Below are 12,249 nucleotides of genomic sequence, written 5' to 3'. Positions count from 1 at the left end.
GTATTTTTAGTAGAGACGGGGTTTCACCATGTTGGCCAGGATGGTCTTGATCTCTTGACCTCGTGATCTTGATTCAAACAAATAAGCAGTTGTCAATGTTGACAGTTTTTGAACTGCTTACCTTGTTGTCTTGGATACGCTGTAGTAAAACTGGTTCAGGCTGGGCACAGTGGCTCACACCTGTAATCCCAGCACTTTGGGAGGCTGAGGCAGGAAGATCACCTGAGGTCAGAAATTTGAGATCAGCCTGGCCAACTTGGTGCAACCCTGTCTCTACTAAAAATACAGAAATTAGGCCGGTGCGGTGTCTCAAGCCTGTAATCCCAGCACTTTGGGAGGCCGAGACGGGTGGATCATGAGGTCAGGCGATCAAGACCATCCTGGCTAACACGGTGAAACCCCGTCTCTACTAAAAAATACAAAAAAAAAACCAGCCGGGCGAGGTGGTAGGTGCCTGTAGTCCCAGCTACTCAGGAGGCTGAGGCAGGAGAATGGGGTAAACCCAGGAGGCGGAGCTTGCAGTGAGCCGAGATCCGGCCACTGCACTCCAGCCTGGGCGAAAGAGTGAGACTCCATTTCAAAAAAAAAAAAAAAATACAGAAATTAGCAGGGTGTGAGGCTGGGCATGGTGGCTTATGCCTGTACTCCAAGCACTTTGGGAGGCCGAGGCAGGCAGATCACTTGAGGTCAGGAGTTCAAGATCGGCCTGGCCAACATGGTGAAACCTTGTCTATACTAAAAATACAAAAATTAGCTGGGCGTGGTGATGCATGCCTGTAATACCAGCTACTCAGGAGACTGTGGCAGGAGAATCAGTTGAACCGAGGAGGCAGAGGTTGCAGTGAGCCGAGATAGTGCCACTGCACTCCAGCCTGGGCAACAGAGTGAAACTCCGTCTCAAAAAACAAACAAACAAAAAAAACTACAAAAATTAGCCAGGCGTGGGGTCACACACCTGTAGTCCCGGCTACTTAGGAGGCTGAGGTGGGAGAATCACTCAAACCCAGGAGGTGGAGGTTGCAGTGAGCTGAGATCATGCCATTGCACTCCAGTCTGGGTGACAAAGCAAGACCTCGTCTAAAAATAACCAAAACCAACAATCTCATTGTTGCCACTGATTGTGGCATATAACAAATAAATCCTGTAGATGTGGACTTATAAATGTATTGCTATTTAGGCCAGCCACGGTGACTCATGCCTGTAATCTCAGCACTTTGGAAGGCCTAGGTGGGTGGATCATTTAAGGTCAGGAGTTCAAGATCAGCCTGGCCAACATGGTGAAACCTCGCCTCTAATAAAAATACAAAAATTAGCCAGGTATGGTGGCAGGCGCCTGTAGTCCCACCCACTTGGGAGGCTGATGCAGGAGAATTGCTTGAACCAGGGAGGTACAGGTTGAGGTGAACCAAGATCAACACCACTGCACTCCAGCCTGGGGGACAGAGTGAGACTGTCCCCCCGCAAAAAAAAAAAAAAAAAATATATATATATATATATACACACACACACACACACACACACACATACATATGTATTCATATATTTATATATACATTTATATGTGGCTATTTAAATACTACTTGCTGGCCAGGCACAGTGGCTCACACCTGAAATCCCAGCATTTTGGGAGGCCAAGGTGGGTGAATCACCTGAGGTCAAGAGTTCGAGACCAGCTTGGCCAACATGGTGAAACCTCATCTCTACTAAAAATACAAAAAAATTTAGCTGGGCATGGTGGCAGGTGCCTCTAATCCCAGCTACTTGGGAGGCTGAGGTAGGAGAATTGCTTGAACCTGGGAGGCGGAGGTTGTAGTGAGCCAAGATCATGCCACTGCACTCCAGCCTGGTGACAGGGTGAGACTCCATCCAAAAAAAAAAAAAAGAAGAAGCAATAAATGCCACTTGCACTTGTATCCATTCTATTTGGCTTTCTGCAGTTTGAATATGTTGTGGCTGGGTATGGATTGTGTGTGTGTTTTTTGTTTTGCGTGTGTGTGTGTGTGTGTGTGTGTGTGTGTCTTTCTGTTTCTGGTATTTTTGTTGTGGTTATTTGTTGCTATTTATCCAGATTAGTGTTCTCTAAGTTTTCTGGATCTGTGGTTATCTGCCTGTCATTAATTTTTTTTTTTTTTTTTTTTTTTTTTTTTTTTTTTTGAGGCAGAGTCTTGCTCTGTCACCCAGGCTGTAGTGCAATGGGCAACGTGGTGAAACCCCATCTCTACAAAAAGTACTACAAAATTAGCCAGGCATAGTGATGTGTGCTTGCAGTCCCAAATACTTGGGAGGCTAAAGTGGGAGGATTGCTTGAACCTGGGAGGCCAAGGTTGCAATGAGCCGAGATGGTGCCACTGTACTCCAGCCTTGGTGACTGAGCAAGCACTAGTTAAAAAATAATAATAATAAAAAATAAAAAAATAAACTTGAAAGTCGCCACTCTTATTTCATTATTAAAATTAAAAAAAAAAAAAACTTGGACAAACTGAAAATCGATGACTTTTCTTGCAGTTGAAACTTTTCTTGAAGTTCTCTGTGGTTTCAGAGCACTGAGTTTTCAAGGCAAAGCTCCACGCGATGTCAGGAGAGACAGGAGAACCTGGAGAATCCCAGCGACATCTGCAGACCCGGAGCAGAAGCCACAGGAGCCCGAACTGGGAACACAGATAGGAACTCGGATAAATTGCTAGAAGCTGAGTGTGGACTGGCATCGGAGGGACAAAGTCCTCGAGTCTTCAGGCTAGGGGGTGCCCCACACTTTCATGGGTTTCCCTCCAGTAATCCCATTTGATTCTGTCGAAGATCCAGGGCCGGGCGCGGGGGTTCACGCCTGTAATCCCAGCACTTCGGGAGGCCAAGGCGGGTGAATCACGAGGTCAAGACATTGAGACCATCCTGGCCAACATGGTGAAACCCCATTTCTACTAAAAATACAAAAATTAGCTGGGCGTGGTGGCGGACGCCTGTAGTCCCAGCTACTGGGGAGGCTGAGGTAGGAGAATCGCTTGAACCCCGGAGGCGGAGCTTGCAGTGAGCCGAGATGGCGCCACTGCACTCCATCCAGCCTAGCAACAGAGCGAGACTCTGTCTCAAAAAAAAAAAAAAAAAAAAAAAAAAAAAAAAAAAGATCCCACAGCCTCTGGCTGCGGTGTGGGTAGAGATCCTTGTGAAAACACTCAAAGCCTTCTAGCCAAGGCCCCATTCCAGGGGGAAGAGCTTTGCCAGAGCCTATCCCAGGTGGGGGAAGGGAATACTCCTTCCAGCCCCCTCCAGCCCCCTCCAGGCTTCGCAGAGAACAAGCACAGTGCGCAAGAGCCAGGTTGCAAGCAATTAGGTCGGGAAGGAACCTGAGCCAGAGAAGGTAGCAAGTGGCAGGGGGAACAGTGACGCCCCTGCAGGGATACTTGTGAATGTCGCAGCCCTAAGACCCAGGCCCAAGACAGGACTGACGACAGAATGTTCCCCCTCTCCCACACCTCACCACATCCACAGGCTGCGGTACAATCATGGGAGTCACAGGCGACAGAACTCAAGGCTCAGACCTCCCAAAGTCAGGAGGGAGACAACAATGAGGACAGTAGAAGACGTGGAGCCTCTGGCACCTGCAGCTGCAGCAAACACCTAACACCGCCCAGCTCCTAGAAAGAGGATAATCTAGCCTGGGCCGGACACAGTGGCTCACACCTGTAATCTCAGCACTTTGGGAGGCTGAGGTAGGTGGTCGCTTGAGCCTAGGAGTTCGAGACCAGCCTGGGCAATGTGGCGAAACCCCATCTCTACAAAAACTACAAAAAAATTATCTGAGCTTGGTGGCATGTGCCTGTTTTCCCAGCTACTTGGGAGGCTGAGGTAGGAGGATCACCTGAGTCTGGGAGTTAGAGGCTACAGTGAGCCACTGCACCCCAGCCTGGGCAACACAGCAAGACCCTATCTCAAAAAATTTAAATAAATAAATACAAAATGCGATCGAGCGCTTTCCTTTCGCTGCTGCAGCCGCAGCCATGAGTATGCTCACACTTCAGAAGAGGCTCATCTCTAGTGTCCTCCACTGTGGCAAGAAGAAGATCTGGTTGGACCCAATGAGACCAATGAAATTGCCAATGCCAACTCCCGTCAGCAGATCCGGAAGCTGATCAAAGATGGGCCGATCATCCGCAAACCTGGGATGGTCCATTCCCGGGCTCGATGCCGGAAAAGCACCTTGACCCGCCGGAAGGGCAGGCACTTGGGCATAGATAGGTAAGTGGAAGGGTACAGCCAATGCCTGAATGCCAGAGAAGGTCACGTGGATGAGGAGAATGAAGGTTCTGCGCCGGCTGCTCAGAATCTAAGAAGATTGATCGCCACGTGCATCACAGCCTGTCCCTGAAGTTGAAAGGGAATGTGTTCACAAACCAGCGGATTCTCATGGAACAAATCACAAGCTGAAGGCAGACAAGGCCGGCAAGAAGCCCCTGGTTGACCAGGCTGAGGCCCACAGGTCTAAGACCAAGGAAGCACACGAGGTCCATGAAGAACACCTCCAGACCAAGAAGGAGATCATCAAGACTTTGTCCCAGGAGGAAAAGACCAAGAAATAGAAGCTCCCCCTTTGTCTGTACATACTGGCCTTCGTTATTACGTGGATCAGCCATTAAAATAAAACAAGCCTTTAAAATAAATAAATAAATAAATATAAAATGAAATATACCCTCCTCACACTAAAGGCCTCTTGACCTTAGTTCCTGTGATCTGATACAGTATGTCTAGATTTCAACAAAAAATTGCAAGGCATGCCAAAAGGCAAGAAAAAAACACAATCTCAAGCCAGGCACCAAGGCTCACGCCTGTAATCCCAGCACTTTGGGAGGTCAAGGCGGGCAGATCACCCGAGGTCAGTAGTTCGAGACCAGCCTGGCCAACATGGTGAAACCCCGTCTCTACTAAAAATACAACAATTAGCCGGGTGTGGTGGTGGGGGCCTGTAATCCCAGCTACTCGGGAGGCTGAGGCAGGAGAATCGCTTGAACCCAGGAGGCGGAGGTTGCGGTGAGCCATTGCACTCCAGCCTAGGCAGCAAGAGCGAAACTCCATCTCAAAAGAAAAAACAAAAAACATGTTTTTTCCCGAAGCCTGTAATCCCAGCACTTTGGGAGGCCGAGACGGGCGGATCACGAGGTCATAGATCGAAACCATCCTGGCTAACACCGTGAAACCCCGTCTCTACTAAAAAATACAAAAAAAAAAACTAGCCGGGCGAGGTGGCGGGCGCCTGTAGTCCCAGCTACTCGGGAGGCTGAGGCAGGAGAATGGCGTAAACCTGGGAGGCGGAGCTTGCAGTGAGCTGAGATCCGGCCACTGCACTCCAGCCTGGGCGACAGAGCGAAACTCCATCTCAAAAGAAAAAACAAAAAACATGTTTTTGAAGCCTATCCTCCACCATAAAAATCTGCAGCTGTGAAAATGCAGTTCCTCCCTCTGTGGTGGGGGGGCTCTTAGCACCCCCTCTAAGAGCGCTCTGGGGAACAAAAGGACATCCTGCCCAGCTAGAGAACAAGAATGAGAGGGTTATTCCCTCAAAATTTCATGGAAAGCAGGAGCTGGAGGCTGCAATGGGCTATGATGGCACCACCACACACCAGCCATCGTGACAGAGCCCGACCCTGTCTTTTTTTTTTTTGAGACAGAGTCTCGCTCTGTCGCCCGGGCTGGAGTGCAGTGGCCAGATCTCAGCTCACTGCAAGCTCCACCTCCCGGGTTCACGCCATTCTCCTGCCTCAGCCTCCCGAGTAGCTGGGACCACAGGCGCCGCCACCCCGCCCGGCTAGTTTTTTGTATTTTTTAGTAGAGACGGGGTTTCACCGTGTTAGCCAGGATGGTCTCGATCTCCTGACCTCGTGATCCACCCGCCTCGGCCTCCCAAAGTGCTGGGATTACAGGCTTGAGCCACCGCGCCCGGCCTGCGACCCTGTCTTAAAAACAAAATGAAACAAAACAAAACTTTTGCCAGGTGTGAGGGCTCACGCCTGTAATCCCAGTACTTTGGGAGGCTGAAGCAGCAGGATGACTTGAGGACAGGAGTTTGAGACCAGCCTGAGTAAAACAGGGAGACCCCCAACACTACAAAAATAGGTTTAAAAATTAGCCGGGTGTGGTGGCACGTACCTGTGGTCACAGCTATTCAAGAGGCTGAGACTGGAAGATGACTTGGGCCCGGAAGGTCAAGGCTGCACTGAGCCATGATCACACCACTGTACTCTAGCCTGGGTGATAGAGCGAGACCCTGTCTTAAAAAGATCGAAAAAACAACGTAGTACCTATAGTTGATAATACCGTATTGTGCACTGAACAATTTAAGAGAGCAGATCTCAAGTGTTCTTACCAGTGTCCCACCACCAGCCCCGGCACACGCACATGGCAGCTGGGGAAAGCTTTTGGAGGTGATGAATATGTTTATTACTGTGATTGTAGTGATGGTTTCAGGGCGTCTACGTATGTTCAAACTCATCAAATTGTATACATTAGATATGTGCAGCTTAATATATATTAATTACACCTCAATAAAGCTATTTTAAAAATAAAAATTAGGGCCGGGCACGGTGACTCATGCCTGTAATCCCAGCGCTTTGGGAGGCCAAGGTGGTTGGATCATGAAGTCAGGAGATCGAGACCATCCTGGCTAACACGGTGAAACCCCGCCTCCACTAAAAATGCAAAAAATTAGCCGGGCGTGGTGGCAGGTGCCTGTAGTCCCAGCTACTCAGAAGGCTGAGGCAGGAGAATAGCATGAACTCGGGAGGCGGAGCTTGCAGTGAGGCACGATCACACCACTACACTCCAACCTGGGTGACGGAGCGAGACTCTGTCTCAAAAACATAAAAATAAAAATAAAAATAAAAATTAGACCAGGGGCGGTGGCTCACACCTGTAATCCCAGCACTTTGGGAGGCCAAGGTGGGCTGATCCCTTGAGGTCAGGAGTTCGAGCCAGCCTGGCCAACATAGCCAAACCCCATCTCTACTAAAAATACAAAAATTAACCAGGCGGGGTGGCAGGTGCCTATAATCCCAGCTATTCAGGAGACTGAGGCAGGAGAATTGCTTGAACCCAGGAGGCAAAGGTTGCAGTGAGCTGAGATCATGCCACTACACTCCAGCCTAGGTGACAGAGCAAGACTCTCTTTCAAAAAAAAAAAAAAAAAAGAAAGAAAGAAAAAAGAAAAGAAAAGAAAATTAAAATTATTTTAAAAAAAGAAAAGCAAAAAGAAATTCCGGCCAGGCACGGTGGTTCACGCCTGTAATCCCAGCACTTTGGGAGTCCGAGGTGGGAGGATCATCTGAGGTCAGGAGTTTGAGACCAGCCTGGCTAACAGGGTGAAACCCTGTCTCTACTAAAAATACAAAATTAGACAGGCATGGTAGTGCCTGCCTGTAATCCTAGCTACTTGGGAGGCTAAGGCAGGAGAATTGCTTGAACCCCGGAGGTGGAGGTTGCAGTGAGCCGAGATCGCACCACTGCACTCCAGCTCAGGTAACAAAAGTGAAACTCTGTCTCAAAAAAGAAAAACAAGCCGGGCGCGGTGGCTCAAGCCTGTAATCCCAGCACTTTGGGAGGCCGAGACGGGCAGATCACGAGGTCAGGAGATCGAGACCATCCTGGCTAACACGGTGATCGCACAAAAAGCTACCGGGCTAAGTGCAGCTCCGAGAGGCTGAGGCAGGAGAATGGTGTAAACCCAAGGCGGAAGTGAGCTGAGATCCGGCCAACTCCAGCGCGGGCAACAGAGTGAGACTCCATCTCAAAAAAAAAAAAAAAAAAAAAAAAAAAAAAGAAAAACAAAAAAAAAAAAAAATCCCACGGGAAGGATTCTAAAATTCTGGCAAGCATCCCTTGGCATGGTGGGGGCAGGGTCCACAGGCCCAGTTTGTGCAGGAAATAACACCTCGTGGCCAAAACCCAGCTCGTTCTTCTTTGGCCTCTCGGTGCGTGGACAGCAACAGCAAGGAACAAGTTCCCAGTAGCTGCTGGTGGAACTGACTCACCTTTAACTAAAGTCTCCAGTGACCAGGTGCTGCCAGGGCTGGGCTGGCTGGGCACCGTATGACTCGCCCTTGCTCCATGCCCCCAACACCAGGTCCAGCTTGATGCATTGTGGGTGGGCATTAAATATTTGCGTGATTAAAATAAATACATGATCAATCTGAGAGACTGGCGTGTCCAGAAGGCTCTGGAATACTTGTGTCTTCTTGAACATTTGGAGCAGCAAAATTCCCTTTCGTTGTAACTACAAGTAATTGAACTGGTCTTCAAATAAGTTTCTTCCCTAATTATCCAAAGTCTGACCCCGGACACAGAGGAGGGGGTAGGTGGGAAGGAGTTAAGGGGGTGGGGAAGGGAATCTAGAATTCCCTTCTAGATTCTAGAACATCTCCGGCTGCACGCAGTGCCTCACGCCTGTAATCTCAGAACTTTGGGAGGCCGAGGTGGGTGGATCGCCTGAGTTCAGGAGTTCCAGACCAGCCTGGCCAACACAGTGAAACCCCGTCTGTACTAAAAATACAAAAATTAGCCAGGCATAGTGGTGTGCGTCTGTCATCCCAGCTACTCGTGAGGCTGAGACAGGAGAATCGCTTGAACCTGGGAGGTGGAGGTTGCAGTCAGCCGAGGTTGCGCCATTGCACTCCAGCCTGGGCAACAGAGACTCCATCTCAAACAAACGAACAATAGAATTAAACATCTCTTTACAGGCCAGTGTAACACACGTTTTCTGACATCTCAATAGTTCTGAGCATTGGACTCGCATGGGGGCAGAGGGATAAGCAGATAGGACCCCTGAGGGTTTTAGTCTCTGGACTGTAGAGAGATGGTGAAGGCTGAGGTCAACAGAGAGAGGAAGGGCACAGGCTTAGAGAGCATTCGAGACTCTCGCCAAGCCTCAGTTTCCTCCTCTGTAAAAGTAGGCAAACACGGGGACACATCTCACAGAGTTGGTAGGAGCTGCCTACAGCCTCATGTGAATGTGCTGGACCCAATGCTTCCCCCGGGAACAGAAAGGATCTCTTGAGGATCAGGGCTGTTGGTGCTTTGTCCTCCATGCTGTTGATGGTTTGGAAGCTGGGGCGGTGGGGATGATATGGAAGGTGCTGGGGAGGCACCTCACAGGGTAGACAGGCCAGAGGCTGGAGGGAGAGGCCAGGGGAGGCTGAGGCCTTGGCTTCAGGGAAGGGGAGGGAATAGAGTGTCTTCGGCAGGCCCAACCCACTGCAGCAGATCCCTCCTGCTCCGAGCTGGGGTCTGAGGACACATCCTGCTGTTTGCGTCTACTTAGCGGGGAGCATTTATGACTGGGCTTCACCATCTCTTCCCACATCTTGGCTGGGCCCCCGGGTTCTGAGGATCTGGGCTGCCCTGGCCTGTTGGCACTTTCTGGAGCTGCCATTCGCTTTGCTGGGATTCAGAGGCTCCCTCGTGCCACCCAGAGGAGGCAGGCAAGGCCGGAGCCTTCACTGTACTTCCCTAACCTGTCCATGCCATTGTGGGTATGACATCTACCCCTGTCATTCATTCACGGGCTGAGCATTATCTGTGTGCCAGGCCCTGGTGCTGGCCCCTGGTGCTGGCCCGGGAGACCAAGGAAGATTCAGACCAGATGCCTCTCCTCTAGAAGCCCCAGTCCTGAGATGGGTCAGAAGGGACCACGGAGTTCATTTCTGCACACCTGGGCCTAGTTTCTGTGCAGTAACCAAAAGCTGCTCCCTGCCCACTGGAACGGGCTCTTGGGGTTGGCAGACAGTGCATGCGTCCCCCAAGTCATTGTTCCTCTGGCTTGGACAGCCCTAGCCAGGAGGTTGTAGTTAAAGTCCCAGCCTGGAATCAGGCTGCCTGGATTTCAGTTTCACCTCTCCTCTTTGCTTACTGTGTGTGACCAGGGGCGTATCAGTGATACTCTGCCCCTTCTTCCTCCCAGCCTCTAATGTGGTGGCAGGGCTGCAGCGGCCATTGTGTTGCCACGAGAACAGAAGGAACCTCAGGCCTCACATCCTTGAACTGCTGAGCCAAGGTCATAGACACACATCCACCTCTGCACTCTGTTAGGTGAAAAAGTAGATCTCTTGTGACAGCAGCCACTGGGGTCAGGTCCACTGTTGCTTGGGGCCAGAGGTGTTCCTGGATGAGACACTTAACTTCCCTGTGGCTCAGTTTCCCTTTCTGTGAGTTACAGATAATGACAGCAGCTACCTCAGTGTGCAGGGCTGAGGATGGATGGAGATACCCTGGGTGCCTAGCAATTGTTCATTGTACGATGACTGTTGTTCTTCATTCCAGTCACTCTTTGTAAGATACGGCTCACAGACTCCTTGGCGTCCCGGTCAACTTTCTTAGCATGTGGTTTTGCTTTCAGTATGTATTTACAGGTGTTATTTGGTACCTACCTTTGTTCTTTCCATGTTTCCCAAAGCCGTGTAGCCACGTGGTGTTTGTTGCTGTTGTTTTTGTTGTTTTGTTTTGTTTTTGAGACAGAATTTTGCTCTGTCGCCCAGGCTGGAGTGCAGTGGTGTGATCTTGGCTCACTGCAGCCTCCGCCTCCCAGATTCAGGTGATTTTCCTGCCTCAGCCTCCCAAGTAGCTGGGACTACAGGTGTGTGCCACCACTCTTGGCTGATTTTTTGTATTTTTAGTAGAGACGGGGTTATGCCATGTTGCCCAGGCTGTTCTCAAACTTCTGTGCTCAGGCAATCCTGAACCCACCTCAGCTTTCCAAAGTGCTGGGATTATAGGCGTCAGCCACCACACGTGACCTACCATATGTTATTATTTATTTATTAATTTATTTAATTTTATTTAATTTTATTTTTTTGAGACAGAGTCTCTCTCTGTCACCAGGCTGGAGTGCAGTGGCGTGACCATGGCTCACTGTGACCTCCACCTCCCTGGTTCAAGTGATTCTCCTGCCTCAGCCTCCTGAGTAGCTGTGATTACAGGCACCCATCACCATGCCCGATTAATTTTTGTATTTTTAGTAGAGATGGGGTTTTGCCATGTTGGTCAGGCTTGTCTCGAACTCCTGACCTCGAGTGATCCACCTGCCTTGGCCTCCCAAAGTGCTGGGATTACAGGTGTGAGCCACCGTGCCCAGCCATATGTTATCCTTTAAATGTAATGAAAGTGCCCGCATTTTTTGTAAGTCAAGTGCATCCTCTCTCCTGTGAGCTTTTCATGCGTCATCTTTGATCCTTTACAAAAACCTTCCCAGTGGAGGTTCTATTTTTATCTCCATTTCGCAGACGAACAAACTGAGGCTCACAGAGGACAAGTGGGTGCCTTGGCTCCTGGCCAGTAGCTGCTGGAACCAGACTTGGACCCATATCTGCAGGTCTCTGGAGCCCTGGGCATTTCTTGATGGCCCCAGAGGACCTATTCACCTGGGGAGTGGTCTCTGGGGAGGGGACAGTAATAGGAATGCCAGTCACAAGCACCTTTTCACCATTCACTTTGCAACTTGAGTGTGAGCTTATTCACCTGGCACATCAGGCATCACAAACAGGTCTGGTTATTGTTCCCAGTCTACAAATGAGGTCATAGCCATTTCAGCGGGAGCCCTCAGAGAAAGCTGTCCAGAGAGGCCTGAGCCGCCAGGGCGACCTAGGAGAAGCTCTGGTTTACCAGGGTGCACCGCTTAGAAGGTGGTCTGAGAAGGCAAGAACTGGGTCTGCCCTGGTCACTCGGTGCCCACAGGGCCTTGTATGGGACCTGGTACACAGTAGATGCTCAATAAATGTTTGTTGAACAACCTAATGAGTCCCCTGAGGCAGGAGATGGTCTGGATGGCAGCAGGTGGCCTCAGGGAGCAGCAGTCAGGGCACAGGCCCCTAACTCCAGCCCCCTGTCTGCTCTGGGGCAATGCAGGGAGGACATTTCAGGTAGAGTAGAGTGCAAGGTTCTGGAAGGCAGGAGGCTGCGGCAGGAGAGGTCGTGGAGGAAGGGCTGGGTGTGGGGTGGTAAGGGGCTCCGGTGGAAGAGGAGGTTGTGAATGGGTGGGGGAGGGCTCCTTCTGGCTATCCCTAGACCCACCAGAGGGGCAGGCAGCAGAGGAGGGTGAGCTGGAGGCAGGAGGGGCCAGGGAAGACGGACAGGGAGGGCACGATGCCTCTCGCAGACTCAGAACAGCCTGCCCTCTTCATCCGTTCCCTCCTGCTTTCCCCAGGACTCTTTTTGCCCCCACACCCCAGTCTCTCTGTAGCACCCTGTCGCTCCCTCTTGGTGGTCCAGCTCTTG

The 12,249-nt window shown here is 50.5% G+C and overlaps 1 protein-coding gene and 1 pseudogene across 1 annotated transcript in view; both read left to right on the top strand.

Moving 5' to 3' along the window:
- The window catches only part of AIF1L (allograft inflammatory factor 1 like), an 803,784-nt gene that overhangs the window by 305,851 nt on the left and 485,684 nt on the right, over positions 1-12,249 (top strand). The gene's annotated exons all lie outside the window — the stretch shown is intronic.
- Positions 3,987-4,574, top strand: LOC126937133 (60S ribosomal protein L19-like; annotated as a pseudogene).

This window comes from Macaca thibetana, chromosome 15 (genome assembly GCF_024542745.1).
Source record: "Macaca thibetana thibetana isolate TM-01 chromosome 15, ASM2454274v1, whole genome shotgun sequence".
Taxonomy (NCBI): Eukaryota; Metazoa; Chordata; class Mammalia; order Primates; family Cercopithecidae; genus Macaca; species Macaca thibetana.
This window is presented reverse-complemented; position numbering and strand designations above follow the sequence as displayed.